Source organism: Ixodes scapularis, unplaced genomic scaffold (genome assembly GCF_016920785.2).
Source record: "Ixodes scapularis isolate PalLabHiFi unplaced genomic scaffold, ASM1692078v2 PGA_scaffold1__304_contigs__length_218370807, whole genome shotgun sequence".
NCBI classification, from domain to species: domain Eukaryota; kingdom Metazoa; phylum Arthropoda; class Arachnida; order Ixodida; family Ixodidae; genus Ixodes; species Ixodes scapularis.
The window spans coordinates 189,174,767-189,189,114 of record NW_024609846.1 but is presented as its reverse complement, the minus strand read 5'-3'; positions in this window follow the sequence as shown (position 1 = coordinate 189,189,114).

Genomic DNA, 14,348 nt, shown 5'->3' with positions numbered 1-14,348 from the left:
CCAACGACTAGTGTTTCATCTCTCAAACGTCAGCTCGATATCCAAACTCTCAACGTACGACGTAAAATAACACGCTTAAGTTTGTTTCATAAGGTTTACCATTTTCACCAAATGCTACGTTCCTCACTGCTTCTTCCTCCTAGCAGATCATCATCACGGCTAAACCACTCACGCCATGTGTCGCGGATCACTGGTCGCAATAATTATTTTAACCAATCTTTCTTCCCACAGACCATCATAGACTGGAACGACCTGCCACCTGATATAGTGGCCATTGTTGACTCCACCTTGTTTCGTGATGCTATAATTTCACGTTTTTACTAAGATTCAATCATTGTATTTTTCTCACATCTTATGCAAGTGCAGCATTGTTAGCTGCAACACCTGGTGCTTTGTTTTTGTATTTTTTCATGTATGTAATGCCCTTCTTCAAGGGCATTACATAAGGGGGGGGGGCCCTTATGTAATGCCCTTGAAGAAGGGCCTTTAAGGGTTCAATAAATGAATGAATGAATGAATACAATTTCATAAAAGTCAATTACGTGTTTTACCCAAGGAACCGAAAAAAAGCAATTGCATGGGGCTGATATTTCTCGTCGCTTAGCGCATTTCACCCATTTAAGTAATATCGGGGGAACTTTACACTGCTCGATTTGGATCACAGTGATTATATTGTTATTTGACTGATTACGCCACTTCAGCAGATAGATGGTGCAACTAGTTTTTGTCTGGGAGCCTCGGGGATACTATAATATTGTGCAAACTATAATAAGCTGCTTCTCTCCGTTTAGCATCAATCTCGAAACTCACATGATAGGATCGTACACGATTGTTCGTACAATAAATCGATAACACCAAGAACACAACTCCACCTTATTTCACATCGCCACCTACAGTTTTTGCTGGATAGTAGCCGGATTGTATTGCTTCTTGACACAGCACGAACAATTAGTGAGTCCTCGCTGGCCACTATAACAGTTACTTTCATTTGCTAATTGAAAAGAATTCCCGGTGTAACATGCGGTCTTGAGTCCTGCGTGTCATATAGTATCGAGTGGAGTTCGGCTGTACTTTGTGCTACTCACTCGAAGCATTAGGGTAAAATACATTGCTGGTGCAAGAAAACGTGCCAAACTTCACTGTAGTTATGTTTGCTTTCAGGTTGATAGGCATCAAATTCTCAGTTAGCTCGTGCACCAAATCACCCGTTACTGGGTGAAAAACCTCATGATCCTATTGTCTAGGCTAATCTTTATTCCTGTCAACTTACTCCGATGCCGTTAGCCAAGAACTTGAGAAAGCTAACGCGAACGCCACTCCACTTTTTGTCTTCCGGAGTAGGATGCTTTGGTCATTAACCAGAATATTGCTGCCCTACGAGGGGTCTCGGGTTTTACTAATCTTCTGTCTTGAACAAATATGGACCCTGGACATTTTCCAAAACTTAGGCTCGAGCCGAATTCGAGACATACCGGGCTTGCGAATAGAATTCACAATAAATGTATATTTAAAAACATAAAGCGGTCTTTACCGTAGGGTTTGTCGTGCTGCGGGAAAAGCGCACTGCAAGGAGAGGGCTGGAGTGGCAACTAATTATCGTTCTGGGAACCTGAGAAAATGCTGGTAAATGTTAGCTGTTGATGCATTATGAGAGCACACAATCTCTACTTATTATATATAGGGCAAGTTTCTGAAATACGGAATGGTTGTTTCATAAACCCACGAGAACTACAAAATAGAATGGTATTTACATAGCTATCCACGGGAGCGATAACTAATTTTTCCTTGGCAACCTAGAAAAATAATTGGAGCGTGTTAAAATATCTCCCATACTTATAAATCGCCCGTATCTTAATAATTCCAGGGGAACGCTTCGGTATTCTATTTTGATCGGGTAGATTCTATTGTTATTTGAGCTATTGCTCACACCTGGCAAAAGATGGCGCAAGTGGATCATCTCCCTTAATCTTGGGGATGCAACAGTTATTACTGCATAAAGACAATTGTTAGTGCCTAAATGTTGTTAGCAATAACAACAGTTAGTGCAATTGCCAGGGCATAAAACAATTGTTGTGCAACGGTTAGTGACTAACAACAATTGTTTTTCCTAACAAGAAGTGTTAGTACATAACAACAATTGTTAAGGCCTAACTGTTGTTATGTCTAACAACAACTGTTGTTACTTAGGTGACAAACACCAAGCAGTGCTGCTCCCGCGAAGGTTGACTATAACTTCTAAGAAATCTTTCTCGTTCGGGCGTCACCGATTGGTTAAAAAAAAATGCGTTTGAGAACAAGCGTTAAGCTGTGGAATATTTCTCGCGTGACCAAAATGCTGACCTAGATTTTATTTATGGGCGAAAATGTTAGTGGGACTAGACCTTTACTAACGACAACCGAGCAGGAAAGAAATTGAATGCAAGCGCAGGCGTTGGACGAAGCAAAATCTCAGGAAGAATATGGGAACGTCAAAGTTGAACACAACACTTATGCACGCACTCCTAGGCAAGCTCGAAAACAAACTTCGTCGGGGGCCCCGGAATGACTACTATGGCTACTCTTTGTTGTTTGAATTGCGTTTTTGGCCAAGATATGTCTAAAATATTTTCTGTCGTTGGGAGCATACACAGATAGGGGCCGTTTTGAAGCTACGTACTTCTACGTGCGTCTAATTGCTTCGACATGTTCATTGCTTTATCTGAACACTTGAGCCAGGCTGGTTCAAGTCGCCTAGTGCGAGCTAACTACTCTTGCCGCTGCGAGAAAGTATCAGTAAAAACCGTATGTGCATGCTTTTTGGGGGGATTTACCGGACGATGCCAATAGCGTATAGCTATCATACAGAGGAATGGGTAAAATAAAAATTTACTAAATTAATTATTCGGCGTTTAATATTAAAGTCATTTCATCTAAATGTAGGTAAAGTAAAATTACGTTTTTTGTTTATATAAATAAAAGAAAAGACAGAACTTGTAACCAAATATAAAGGCAAAAAAGGTTACTTTTCTCCGCTCACTCCAAGTTTCCCTGCTCTTGTTACACCGCTTTCATTTCTGGTTGAAACTTGTTTGCCGATTTTCTGCACAGAGTCGCACCCAGGCAGTGAGGAAAATACCAGTAAAAACAATTAAAATGAAAGACGTAGCGAATTTATTGTGCCAACATCATCAAACTATAAACATAAGTATATCAACTTCAAAGTTTTTTTGTGCGTGTTTTGATTTAAAAGTTTAAAAAAATCATTCTAAGGAAAGAAATTCCCAACGACGAATTTCGCCGGCGAAAGAACATTGTCACCCGGCATCAGGAACTGCAATTGGAAACGAAGTCGGTCTCTCACTTCCAGCTGGAGCTCATTACAGATGAGGCCAGTGGTCGGCGGCGCCGTGCAAAAGAGCCGCTGGCTGTTTAGACCCGGGGGCGCGCCGCCGCTCGAGATTCTCGGATAAATAGACGAATAGGGGCCTCCAACGCTCACTGATTTGCATGCAAATGAACGCCGTGAATCTTGCCGAGTCGCGAAAACGTTGATTTTAACCGCGGGAGTTCTTGTTAGAAGTTGGCGCTCTCATATTCCTGCTGTAATTGCAATGCCACAGGAAGGTTGTGCTTGTATTTTTGTGTGTCTGTGTGATTATGTGTGTGCTTGCGCGTGTGTGGATGCCTCCGCATGCGTGCGTGTGCGTGTATGCGTGCTCGCACACACGCACACGCACACGTAAAAAAAGGCGGGGAAAAAGGTGGTGGGGTGTCGCACGCGCGGTGAGCGAGACACGCCGGATGGAACCGCATTCGAAATGAAGTTGCTTTCGATTTATTCTTAGGCTTATAGCCCCACTCGGAGAACTAAATCCACACCGCTTTTCGACGAAACCAATGCAGCTTTAGAGACGCCAGCAGAAAAAGAAATGTTTCTGAAGCTTGTTAATTTCGTAAAAATATTCTTTTGCTGTTAGTCGGTGTCGGCGACTCTGTTCAAGCGTAACTAGGTTGAGAATAAAAGGCGTAAATAATAACTATGCGATCTCACATATAACCCGTTGCAAGAACAGATCTGCGATTGAGGCTCCTCCTCCAGCGCAAGCTCATGTGTAAGCGCAGCCCAACCAGTCGTCGTAGGTACCGAGTGCGTGCGTGAAGCGCGGCTTTCTCTAGAAAGTTTGTGCTGGAACGGACTACAGTAAGATACGTACTACCTTACGGCTACGCCAAACATGCCTAGGTGAGGCAATCTTCGGGGAATGACGTTCAACGTTTTAATTCTTTTGGGTCAATCATGGTGTGTTTTGTTTGCTTATAACAAAACCCTACCGAAAAATCCGGTATAAATTTTCGCTATCCGGATTATGGAACCGGAAATCTATCTGGATTCTATCTGGACTCTATCTGGAATTTAGGTTTTCGGAAATTATTCCTTTGTTCTCAATCTGGATTTCGGGTTTCCAGTAACAAATTTCCGGTTCCATATTCCGGATAGGGAAAGTTATACCGGATTTTTCGGTAGGGAAAGGTTTTCATTTGAGTCGCCAGGTGGAAAAAAATTGTACATCTAACACTTTTTAACACTGAAAACTCCTTAGCCCAGCGTACGATCTTCTCAACCCAGCACGTGCATGTTCATCGCTTCGGAAAGCAAGAAAATCACGCACCATACGCACGAACACTGAAAATAGAACTGGTCAGAAGTCATTTTTTGGAAAGGTCTACAGAGTCCTACCAAAAGAGTACACCCATCTCACCATGGCTGTGTTGCAATGATGTCAGAGCTCCCGTTTCAGAAGCAGGTTGATTACTCCGGCGTAATTACTCACGTTACCCTCCTCCAATGGGTGGCTATTGACACGGTAGCTAGGTGGCTATTGACACGGTAGGCAGCAATGACACGGTCACCGGCCATTGCTGGCCGGTGACCGTGTCATCGGTCAGCCGCTCCTACCAGGAACTGGGAGACGGGTTGGGAAGATGCGAGACATAGGTAATAGCCTGGTATTGCCACACCATATGAAAAAGGTTGAGACGATCGCCCTGGTGTGGGCACTCAGGCAGACCGCGGGAGTGGTACACGGTAAGGGTAAAAGGGGGGCGTCGGGAAAGTGTTGGTTTGGAGATGACGCCATAGGACGCCCTGTTTGCGAGTAAGGGAAGGCTGAGGAGGAGGGTAATGTTGTCAAGCAAGGCGTGGCTGAGCTAGGTTAGTTGAGTATGAGAAAGGGGAGGGTCGGACGGCGGCAGAGTCTCGCCAGGTGCCCGGTGCGAGAGTTCTCGGGCGAGCGGATGAGCGCACTCATTACCGGAGACGGCTGCGTGCCCAAGCACCCAGACCAACCAAAAAGCGTGGGAAGTGGAGGATAGGAAAGAGTCGAGTCGGGACGCAATGGAGGGATGTAGGGCATTGTAAGGGAAGTAGCGACAGGCCGTCTGGGACTCAATCAGAATGTGAGTGGGGGTGGAAGAGGAGAAAGTGGAGGTGGAAATGATTGCTCTGGCGACCGCACGCTCCTCCAGGAGGGACACGTCAGTGTGACCATGTTTCGTGGCAACGCGGACCAGCCTGAAATCACAATTCACAAAAACTGTGATCCTCCCACGTGCATTCTGCCGACTGTCGTCCGTAAAGAGGGCGCGAACAGTATCGCAGCCTACAGGATACGCGCGTAGGAGATAGCACGAGCGATGGTCGCGACGGGTTGAGTGACGGGTTGAACATTGAACATTGAACATTGTTTTCATTTGTCACGTAAGTTTACAAAAACAGAGTAACGATGCATATGACGGGGACTAGGAGGCATAATGAGTTTGTCGCACGCAGCGGTGGTGAGACCCGCAGCGGTGAGGAAAGCAGGACAGGGTGGGAAACCAAGGATGGCAAGGAGACTCTGCTCGTAAGACGTCGAGCGCAAGCGCATCAACTGGGCAGCCTTATGCAATACTATGAATTCCTCCTGGATGTTGGTCACCCCAAGCCGTTCTGGGCGAACGGTGGCTGAGTGAACGGGGAGACCGAGCGCCAGTTTCTGCGCTTTCCGCAGAAAGGTATACATACGTTTGTGTTCGGTCTGGAGTAGGTTGTGGTACGGTAGGTGGTAGAATAAGCGTGTATAAATCAAGGCCTGGACAAGGGGTAACGTATTTGCCTCTTTAAAGCCATTTCGACAGTTAGAAACGCGGCGTAGCATGTGCATGATTAGGTTGCACGGAGTGAAGAGTGGGTAGAGGGTTTGTGTTGCCAAAGCGTTGGATTGTAACGTGAAGCCAAGCACCCGTATAGTCGATTTAAGCGGGACGGGTTTGTTATCTAGTGTGATGGTAAGTGGAGGAGCAATTTGTCCACGAGCGTGTTTTGGCACGACCAGTAGCTCCGACTTGGTGGGTGAACATGTGAGGCCTTCACTCCGGGCATACTGCTCGACGGTAGCAGCAGCTTCTTGTAAATGAGTTTCAATGTGTATGAGGGAGCCTGTTGTTGCCTAGACAGTAATGCCATCCGCATAAAGTGCATGGCGGTAATCCGAGTTCTTATCGAGAAGAAGAGCGAGAACTCGCATAGCAAGATTAAACAGAAGGGGAGGGAGTACAGAGCCCTACGGAGTGCCACGGTTTGCTACCGGTGCGGAGAGAGAGCAAAGGTGACCAAGGACGAGGCTGGCAGATCTGTCGAGGAGGATATTGCGGATGTAATTGAACACGTCTGCTCCGGAGCCAGTGGATGCCTAGTGTTCAAGGACCAGGTCGTGAGACAGGTTGTCAAAGTCCCCCTTAAGGTCTGCCGCAATGACAGCGCAGTATTGTGCAGCGCTCGGTGCATCTGGAACATTGTGTGTGAGGCAGAGCAGTACATCCTGAGTGGAAAAAGCACTACGAATGTGTAGGCGAAGCTGGAGAACTGTCTCAAGCAGTTTGCCCAGACATGAGGTAAGGGAAATCAGGCGCAGGTTCTACAAGGAGAGGGGCTTGCCAGGCTTCGTAATCAGAACGACTGTGGCTTCCATCTATTCCTTGGGGAGAATACCCGACTCCCAAACCTCATTTAAGTATGTAGGAAGCTGAGCGGTGTCTGAATCATAGAGATGGTAGAGAAGAGAGCAGCTAATATTGTCAGGAACAGGGGATGTTTTGCGGCGAATGTCGGTGAGTGCAGCGCGAATCTCAATATCCGTGATGTGCGCGTTTAGACAAGCAATATTGGTGGGGGGGACTGGTGTAAAGGGTCCGCGTGCCGTGGAATCTCAAGAGGGGGAAGGTAACACTGTCTTAACTGTGTGAGGCATTGGGAGTCTGTTAGGTTACTAACGTAGAGGTGTTTGTAAATGCACTTTGCCCTGTCCGATTTGGCTTAGCCTGGTTGTATTAGATGACGCAGTAGGAATCACGTTCGTGCAGTTCCGAGCGTGCCGTTAACCTTATCGCAGAGCGTATGCCAATTTTGACCATGTCTGAAGCAAAGTCGACCGTGGTATGAACGCGTTTGACTATAGTTGCCACAATGTGGTCCTGATTGGGATCGTTATGCGCCACATGTGTCACGTATCCAGGAAGATTAGGACGGGTTCAAGGTGCCTGTAGGAAGATGACATCGGGTTTGGGAGCGTGCGAATGAAGATACTGTAGGAGGTTGCCGCGTGTTTTTCGGAGGCTACGGCAATTCCACTTCCACACCGTAAGCTCTGAAGAGGAATGTGGCGTGGCGGTTGTCTGGGGATTACAGTTCCCCGTTAACAATGAGCTAATAAGGAGAAGTGCCGTTTGAAGAGGTGTAAGGATGCTACGGGCCCAGTCTGCGTCAATAGATCCCAAAAGCTTGCAGATTATGTTTGCTGCTACTTAAAGCTTGGGAGTTCCCCCTTGCTTGAAACTGTGTGTTCAAACGGACAGGGTCTTACGCTTTGGTGTTCTTCGCTTTCCTTGTTTGTTGGGTGTGTTCCCTGACAATGTCGGACCTTGGAGTTGAAATACGCCAGGTGAAATGGGCCTTTGCTTAGTCAAGCGTGTGTTTGTTTTGTTCTTTCTTGAAATCTGAGTTAGTGCAGCATATGTAGGCCTCTCTGGCATTTGGTTCTCAGTCATCCCATCCAAAATGTCCTGCACAGTTGAGAAAGGCTCTTCACTCTTTCTGGGTAGCTTGTGCCATTCAGATTCATAAACTTTAGTTGTGGCAGTGCGGAAATCGACTGCGTGTTGTCTAGAGTAATTCTTGTCTTTTTTCCTGCTGCCATTTTGAAAAAGATGATAATGTAGCCGAGTGTGCGTCGCCGCAGTTAATACACTTCTCTTGAACAGAGGAGGAGTCTCTGTCCTCGTGCGTGCCGTTGCAGCGTTTGCACACTGGATTGCGCTTGAAGGCGGACCCTCGATGCCCATAGGGGTAGCACTTGCGACGTTGGAGTGGGTTTTCTTATAATTGAGAAACTGCATGCCGGACATGACCGAGGTAAACGTAACTTGGCTGAACTTTTGCCCAGTCCTCGAAAACGTGCAACTCTGTTTTCAGGAAACCTTAAATGCTTGGCGATTTTCTCGTCGGTCAGTGTGGCGTCCATGTCCCTGATTCCACCTATGACTCAATGCCTGGGAAGAGGTTTATATGCTCTGAATTTAATTGCACAGAGCATCGCGCAGCGTTGCAGTCCTCGCGTCGTTTGTCCGTTTGTTACGTCAACGGCAATGAGATTCAGGCGGTTGTTGAACCTGATTTCCAAGATATATTCCGGGAACATCATCTCCAGAGCAAGGGAAAATTTTCAGATTACTCAGCGATGCAAAATTGTTAACTCAAGAACGCAGGCCTAAAAAAAAAACGATAAAAAAAAACGCAACCGTTTTTTGCAAAGGTGCGTAACGTCGAATAGGGTCAAGTAAATGACGTCACGTGACCTATTTATCGTCTGCATTTCGGCTCGGAACGATCATAAGCTGGCAAGTTTTTTTTTTAGGTGAACGTTCTTAGAAAGGTTTGAGCAGTAATAAAGAACCATGCAGAGAACCGACGCTTTTTGTGGAGCCCATGATTGGCGCTTTGCAACTCCAGGATTAGTAGGTAGATACGTTCAGAGCGTCTACTTACATGCACATTTTAGGCGTCCGTACTTGTGTAATATTCGGAATATTTAGAGTAGCACCTCCCCGAGGTTACTTAACAGCGAAGATTCTAATCGTTAATTGGTCCGCTGAAACGTGCGTCGTCCAGATCATTTTTGTGCATAGCTAACTAGTTACTAAGTTACTAAACGTCAGCATCTGACTGAAATCAAACGGAAACAAAAGCGGTCGACTTTTTTCTGTCTAAGTGAAGTGTTCTTGGTAGTTTAGCATGTTCAGAATGTTTCCATAAACCTAGGACAAAAATAGGACCATTCGCTAAACTGTCATGCAATCAAGTAACCGTACAGGTTTCGACGAAACGACTGCGGGTACATCGTTCGAAGGGTCGGTACTCGTTAATACAGTGTGTACCCTTGGATGCTGTGTACCGAAGAATTATAAAATTATTAGTTTAACTCGCTTAAACATCTGTTGTCGTTTTTTTTTTTTTATTTCAGTAGTGTCCGGTTTGATATTACAGTCACCTGAGTACTTCGAAAACAGAATAAAGAGGGTCCGTGAAATGCAGAAACTATGAAATACCGTGGTTCGTTTACTCCGCCGAATAAACATATTGGAGCAGCAGAAGCGCAATTTAAGGCAAAATCTTCGCCACATCATACGCCTCAGTGAAGGGAAAGCGCTGCCTTTAGAACCACAATCACATTTGCAATGCGTGAGCAAATGCGAGAATGAATAAGCGCATCAACATTTCAATCAACGCGCTAGTGACACTTTTTATGCACGAGTTTTTTTTCCCTAGTCCTTACTGCAATATGATATAGTGTCCTTCTCAAATTATCTATGTCATCAACCTCACCATAAAAATCAAAATATTTATTTACGTTGTTCTTTAGAGTAACGTTGATTCTTCAACTGCCTCAAAGACGAAAAGCAGTCATTTTTTGTCATTCGCTGTTTGCTGTCAGCAAGGAGGTTATAATGGACGTGGCGTCCGTATTTTCTATACATGAAGCGAAGTGTGACGAAAGTAGGCGTGACCACGATTTATTTCTTCAGTTTCTTGGCAAATGGCACAATAATTTTCCTGCGCTCTTTTTTTTATACTAAGTTTCCCATCGTTTACCACAGACTCTAGTAATTTTTATCGCAATCAGAAAACTCAGTTACTGAACGTCGCATTGTAATTTGGGGGCAAACAACCACGTTGACATGACATTGCCACGGCAACGCTGTTGAGGCGTTTTCACGAAATGTTCCCTTAGTTTCTCAGTCAATGAGACGATAAATTTCCTGCGTCCTCTTTCTTCTACTAGGTTTGCCATCTTTTACCACAGCCGCGAGTAATTTTCCTCGCAATCAGGAAGCTCAGTTAATAAACGTCGCCGTGTAAATTGGGGGCAAACAACCGCGTTGCTATGGCATCGCCGTGGCAACGCGGTTGTTTGCGCCAAATCTACATGGCGGAGTTTACTGAATCCGTATCGAACAGGTGATATATGGAGCCGAACACTCGCCTGATCAGCAGGAATTGTCGGCGTGTGGCGGACGCTCTCGACACCACGCCGGGAGCGTCGTCTAGAGCGAGTCGTCATAGCGCGGCTTTGGAAAGCTAGCGTATCAGTGGTCGTACGCACGAACGCTGAGAATGGCACTATGGCATTGTGCTGAGAAAGCACATACAAGCCCTGCTTTTATCGGATGTTCGTTTCCCTCCTCCGTGATGAAAGTCAGCGTACGCATCGGAACTTCTTTTGGCGCACTGATCGTACCGAATAGAGCCACTAAATTGGTCGCGCATAGTGTATCAGCACACTGTTCCCCGACATTGTTGTGGGCGCCGCCTTTCTGGTGCTTGTGCAGAGCAGACGGAACTACCGATCGTCATGATTCAAAAGTGTGACTTCCTCAACTTTAAATTTGTTGTTAGGAAGCTCATGTAATATTGCTTTGCTCTGTTGCAAACTGTTTAAATATTTGTGGAGGGCGGAGAAGCGTTTCCTGGCCTTTCAGATAAAGCTTAAGATAACTGGCAACCATGATTTTAAGCCACGACATGGGTAAGTGTAGTTAATTTGAAGCGTAGCTTATTTAGTGGCGCTAGTACCAAAAGCCAGCTGCGACAACGGGCAGACAAAGCAGATTGCAGGCTAGTAGCAGGCGTAGCCTAAGCCAAACTCAGCCATCCGAGCGGCGATCGGACAATGGTAGCTTGGATAAGAGCGCGTCGGTGGCGTCGGTGCGCAAGGCAGTCTCGGATTGAGGTCTTTTTGCGGCGTCTCTATGAGCATCACCTTATTCCGGGTCCAGGGACATTTAAACGTCCTTGGCTGTCAGCTAATATCAGCTAAGGGCCGAAACGAAGTAAATCCAGGGAAATGCAGAAAACAATCCAGGCCGTATAAAAACCGATGCGGTAGCTTTACTAACATTGCCACGTGATTTTACCCGGAGACGTAGGAGACAAGGTACTCCGGTAAGATTTGGAACGTAGCCCAAGCGTTCGGAGCGTGCTTGACGCCGCCCTAACGTTCATTCTCAGGAGGTAGGCGGCAGTTCTACTCCGTCTACTCATAAGGGATGCAACAAGTTTCGTACTTTGCGTAAATACCGCCAACGAATCCCTGATGTTAATACCTTGAAACACGCGTTCGCCTTTCACCACACGCAGTAGAAGTTGTAGAAAAAATAAAGAAAAACGAGCAGCGTTCACTTCCTCAACTCGCGGCAAGAACAAGTGGCCATGTAATCTGGAGTCGATTATATGCCGCCAGTGTTAATCATAGCCGCGCGCTGGTGTTGGCAAAGCACAAGGACACGCGCTGAGTTGCAGTCATTGTTATGATTCGGCTATTTCGTCATTGCAGCGGTTCGACACGGGCCACTACGCGGATGTTTGTTGAGCTATTGATTATCACGAGCACAAATCGAGGGCTCACGCAATGCGTGGGCTCAATCTATAAACCGCATTAGAATGTCGTCCCTGGGGTCTCCAGCTACGTCATCATGTTTTGCGAAGGATAGATTGAAAGAAAACGCTCGCTTTTGTCATTGAAATGACACCGTAACAAACGAGTTTCATGGAGAGTGGTGTTGCGTGCGAGTGTACTTGGGTACCTCTAGTTGCGGTAAGGTAGTGTAAGGTGAAAACCTCCCAAGCGAATATCGTTGCATGGCCCCTTTAGGGGGATTCACCCGCGATTTATATGTAGCCTCTTTCTCATAGATGACGCAGAATGTTTCCGGAACAAATAAGTTCCACGCTCGCAGCTGCGCATGCAGGTCGGGCGTTCGGAGTGAGTTCAGGCCATGGGCTGGTCGCCGCCGATCTCGGCGAGCTAAGGTTTGTTCACTCGGCGTCCGCTACTACCGGCAGAGGTCAACGGGCGGCGTGGAGCACGAGCAATGTGGATAAAAACATGGGTCGGATTTCCGGCGGGCTCCGAATCAGGAACCAGGTTCGAACCATCCAAACATATTTTGCGAGTATCCTATTTGCTGATGTTGTGCGCCTTTTGGCACTCGAGTTTTCAGCGTTTACAAGTGCGTCATTTGTGCGCAGTTGAAGCCGCACACGCAACTGACTTCTTGACATCATGTATTGGCTTCGGCGGAGTACATCGCATGGAATTTGGTTTCCGACGAATACGTAGCGTCGTGTCGTAATATATTTTGGCAGCGCGAATTTTGCTGTTCACCTTTGCTCCGCCGAGATCACCTTTAAATGCAAGCTTGTATTGATTAGCACAATAATTATGCACGAGTCACGGCCGTAGCTAGAGGATGGCTTCTTACCGTGGTGCCATTTTCAGCGCTTGTGCGTGCGGTGCGTGCTTTGCCGGCTTTGCTCGCTTTCGGAATCAACGTGCACGTGCGCGCTGAGCTGTGAAGATCGCATGCTGAGCAGTGCGATCTTCGCAACGCACCGTTTTGCACATGAAGAGCTTTTGGCCAGTGTGATCCTCAGCGCTCGTGCGTATTGCATGCGATTTGCTTTCTTTTTGAAACGACGTAAAATTATAGTTGTCTGGGCTGTGATTTTGTAGAAATAGAAACTGTTTATGAGCATCTTTCAGCATCTGTTCATCAGCACCACTAAAGCATAAAAAAAAGAAACATAGTGCACCACAGTTTACATTTTATCAAAACGCAAAAATGATTCACTTTTGGCTTTTTTTTGTAATTCTTAATTTTATTTCAAGTTTATTGCTCGCGTCCATCGTGAGCGGGCGTGCTGAGGCGCGGGGCATTTCTGAAGAACTGAAAAGCGTGTGGGTACAACTTAAAAAAAATTGGTTGTGTGTTAGTGGTGCAAAACTATCGATAAATTGACCATCGATACTATCGATAGTTTCTCCAAAACTATCGATAGTTTCGCAGAACTATTGAAAGTTGACTATCGATTGTACTATCGATAGTTTTTCGATAGTCAACTATGGATAGTACTATCAATAGTTTTTCGATAGTAGACTATCTATAGTACTATCAATAGTTTTTTGATAGTCGTCTATTGTTAGTACTATAAATAGTTTTACAGTACTAGAGCGAACACAGTTGCCGCACCGCCGCTCGCATCCCTTTCTACTCTCTTCGCCCAAACTCCCGTCTTCGGCATCACTGAAAGCTGAACCAAAGTTCGGATGGTAAGTGCTTGGGCTAGTGGGTGTCCAATTTTAAAAAAAATAAGGCGAGAAAAAGAAGAGGGGACGTCGCAAACTACCAGTGTCGCAAAACTATCGATAGTAAACTGTCCACAGTACTATCGATAGGTTTACGATAGACGACTATCAATAGTTTTCCGACAGTCCATTAACGATAATTTTCCAATAGTCGACTATCGATAGTACTATTCATAGATTTTCGATAGCCGACGATCGATAGTACTATGGATAGTTTTTCGAGAGTCGACTATCGACAGTACTATCGATAGTTTTTCGATAGTTGACTATCGATATACTGTCGACAGCTTTTATTATCGATAGTCAGATTTCTGGCGACTATTGATACTATCTATAGTACTATTGATAGTTTTGCATTACTATTGTGTGTATGTTTATACAGCGTAGAACTTAGTCTGCCTCAACGGGCGACTCGTCTGTTAGCTGTAGATGAGAAATTTAGCCACTGCAGTACAACCACTAGCTTGGGGTCTTTAACGTACACAGCGTAGCAAGGTTAATTCGTAAAGCGCCTAAAAATACGTGGGCACGATGAGGAAGAGACAGAACCAAGCACTGACTTACAACTGAAGGTTTTATGAATGCACACTAACTATCTGTACACAAATTCGGGCTCCCGACACAAAAAGG